This window comes from Nelumbo nucifera, chromosome 1 (assembly GCF_055504915.1).
Source record: "Nelumbo nucifera cultivar China Antique chromosome 1, China Antique-T2T, whole genome shotgun sequence".
NCBI classification, from domain to species: domain Eukaryota; kingdom Viridiplantae; phylum Streptophyta; class Magnoliopsida; order Proteales; family Nelumbonaceae; genus Nelumbo; species Nelumbo nucifera.
The window spans coordinates 151,652,577-151,656,312 of NC_142649.1; the positions used below are offsets into that span (position 1 = coordinate 151,652,577).

Consider the following 3,736-nt stretch of genomic DNA (forward strand, 5'->3'; position numbering starts at 1 on the left):
AGTATTTTAGAATGTGATTATGGGATCCTAAGGTTGTATTTGGAAACAATGCAAATGGAATGTAAGGTCCCTTCAAGGTAAATTTGCACTTTGATTCATGTGCCTTTAGCAACACTACATTTATGCATTGATAAATGACAAAAAACACATTTTCCAATGCATATTTACATTGATAATAAGATGTAAAAGTACATCAATCATTTTCAAAAATAAAATAAAATTAAAATAAAAGTACATCAATAAAAAAAGTAAAATTGCATTCAAATGGGCATTTGCTAAAAAACAAGCATCCATTACAGCTAAAAGTCTATTTGGTAAGAAGGTAAATTTGTCGGTGCAAAACTAATCCAACTTTACATAACAGGTTCACTGAATTATATACAAACCCCGTCCCCACCCGTTTAAGTTTTGGAAAACCTGCCCTGAATCAAGGTGAGGTGAGGCCCGATTTTAGGGGGAAATTTGCCAGCATACTCTTATAATACTATTAAAATATTGAAACTCTCAAAGGTTGATGTCATTAATGAAAACAACATGCCAACGCCAGATATAGTGCTGATGTGGACCGGAGGATTGAAATAGATTACAGTTTGAAGGTTTCCAAACCATGACCGTTCTTTGGTGATGTTCAGTACCATTACCGATTTCCTAAAAATCGATGCTATGTTAGAACCACTCAACCACATTAGCAATGCAAAAATTGCTATTTGGTCATACAATTTCTCAGAAATCATCACATCACCTAAGAAAACGACTATTAAAATTGGGCCAATAAGAGCAATTACTATTTTTTATGATTTCCCTTTTCAAGCCCATTCTGTTTTTTTAGGATAAATTATATAGACCCCCTATACTATGGGTTTGTGATAAAGACCCCTTATACTTTATTTTGCGACAAAGACCCCTTTAGACAAAAACCCCTTTTCGTTGATTTTCCGTTGATATCCGCGTTACAATATTTTTAAATCCGCATATGTGTAATAAGAAAAACACTGTTCATCTTCCCCGCGATACACGAACAACAACGGCGATAGGGGAGAAAAAGGGGATCGGGGATTACCGCCGCTACTGTTCTCTACCTCTGCAAATGGGATTCCACCAGGGTGTCGTATAAGACAATCCTCTGCAATTCTTTGGACCGCTTTCATTTTCCTCTCTTCAACACATCCTGGAAGAAGCTCTGCTTCATCATCTCCTTGAGAACCACCAGTGGAAATTGCTTCGTGATGAAGAACATATTCGAGATCCAGCTTCTAATTATTATCTGATTCTAAATTTATTTTCTGTCAGAAGGCTAAGCTCTGTTCTTCTCCGCTCTCCTTCCTAGTCTGATCTAATCACATTCAGTTCTTCAAATATTTGTAAGCAATTAAAAAAAGTCTAGTGAAACTCATTTCGTTTCAGTGTCGCCAGATGGTGCTTCACACGCAACCTTTCACACTAAATTCTCTTCCCTCCATCTTCCCTACTTCCCCCTTCTGCAGAAATATCTCTTTCTTTTCTACTTTCTCTTCAGTTGAACCCATTAGGAGGGGTCCACTTTGAGTCTTACAGAGAAAAATCCATTTCTCAAATCCTCGTATCAGCCTCTGAAATGCTCGTTTTCTGTAGTTTCAGAGCCCATCCAGAAGGATTTGCAGAAAAATCCATCTCCAGCTGAAGTTTCTCGGACAATAATGGAGCTAACCTTTGTAGGTACCCTTTCTACTCTAACCTAAGAAGGTTTTCCTCCTGGCATTGGTGTTCGCTTCGTTGTCGAGTCTCCGGAAGAGAATCACTGGTTGCTCTTGACATGTGTCCAGTGATCCGGTTGCTCTTCCGGCTATATGGAGCTTCAACACCGGGATAAAACAAGCAGCAAAATTGCCAACTGCCATTCTCACAATTCCTGTTTCTTAGTAATTTAATGGAGAGAGAGAGAGAGTTACCTTCATGGTGGTAGAAGGATCTCCAGAGAACAAGCTTGTAAGCTTTAACAGAAACTCGTTTAAGCAAGGAAGAATTAGTTTTATTAACCAAATTGCCTCTTCTTCCCCCACTACATGTGTCTGGTTTGAATCATCTATATCTATAGCTCCCTTGTAATTTTTGAAAAAGGAAATAAGTGAGAATTAAGAAACATATCTAACTTCTTTATTCAAGTAAATTTAGTGGGTTTGGGAGATTTACCTGCAGAGAATTGATTTGTAGACAAAAATTAAAGCAAGATAGATGAGACCCATATAAGACGTTGTAGAAATTAAGCTGTTGAAAGTGAAAAAACAAGAAAATTCAGTTATGATGGGGATTAATGGGGGAGAAATGTCACTTCTCATTTTATTAGACTGGCACCCATTACCTGAAATTAAGGTCTTTACTCTTTATTGAAGGAGGATGAAAGCAAGAAAAATATCCCGATTCCAAACACAAATGCTGATCTCGATACGTCTCTCCACATGACTAAATCGACTGAATTTATGAGTAGCGACACATATCATGGCCCTGTTGAAGCTTGCTTTCTTCATCCATGGCTCTTTTCAGTTTTGCAAATTTATGAGCAATTAGGGAGTGGTCTGCAACAGGTGATGGATTTTTATTCAGAACTGGGGAGATGGGTTTCGGTGTTTCATTGACCTATACAATCCTCTTCTCTTCATTCACAACCTTTTGGGGTTTTATGGGACTTGGGGAAATTACAGATTGATCTGGAACAGGGGGTGGCTGTTTATTCACAATTGGAGAAAGGGGCTGTCGTGAGGTTGGGAAAGATAAGCAGTGTTTTTCTTTCAATTGTCTATAAGGATAGTATGGGAATTAAAAAATATTGTAACTGCAGATTTTAACGAAAAATTAAAGAATGAGGTTTTTGTCTCATGGTCATAATACGGAGAGGTCTTTGTCGCAAAACAAAATAAAGGGGTCTTTATCACAAACAACATAATACAGGGGGTCTTTATAATTTATCCGTTTTTTTTTTTATAATGTGGCATTTGACGTGGATCTTCATATAAAATAAAAAATCACTGCTAATAATAACTATCAAACAAATTCTTTGTCAATTTCTCATAAATGGCTAACATGATATAAATGATACCAAACCAAACATTTTTTTCCTGATTTTCGATATAAAACAATAATCTCCAAAATAGGTGATTTGTGACAAATCTCATCTGAAGAATTGGCAATGGTACTAAACATCACCTGCTTGGCATGAGCATGATAAAGTCACAAAATTCAGATTTTTCAATGTATTATAACTTTATAACATGGCGACTGATGCAAAATAGAAAAATATCAGGGAGTTCAATAAATAACAATAAATATCAAATAAAGTGATGCACCGAATAAAACCTAAAATATAAGAGTTCACATCTACACTCCACACAAGGCGCGCCCCACATGTAACATGTGAGTGTGCATTAGGAACATCTCATGTACTTGTCAATAAGAGATGTTCGTACATCTAAGTATGTATCGGAAATATCTCAACATCTCTTATATTTGTCATTGGGAGATGTTCCTAATGCATGATTGGATGTGCTATGTGGCACCCATGGGGCACGCTATGTGGATTGCAGATCAAGGTTTTTAAAATCAAGCCAGATAACAAATCACTCAGGGGTCCAGTTCTCAGGTCGAACGGTCCGACCGTTTGAACTGAATGGATGGCCCATTCTGACAAATAAAAAAAAAACAGTCAAACCGTTGAATGGTTCAAATGGTTCGACTACCTGAGTCAACGGTTTGCTGATCACAT

General features: G+C 37.1%; 1 long non-coding RNA gene across 1 annotated transcript; it reads right to left on the bottom strand.

The window, feature by feature from the left end:
- Positions 1-223: 223 nt before the first annotated feature.
- LOC148804001 (uncharacterized) lies at positions 224-2,689 on the bottom strand. The gene is made up of 3 exons (XR_016076627.1): positions 2,339-2,689; positions 2,170-2,244; positions 224-2,078 (listed from the first exon to the last, which is right to left on the bottom strand). It is a non-coding gene; the product is annotated as an uncharacterized LOC148804001 (long non-coding RNA).
- Positions 2,690-3,736: the final 1,047 nt, after the last annotated feature.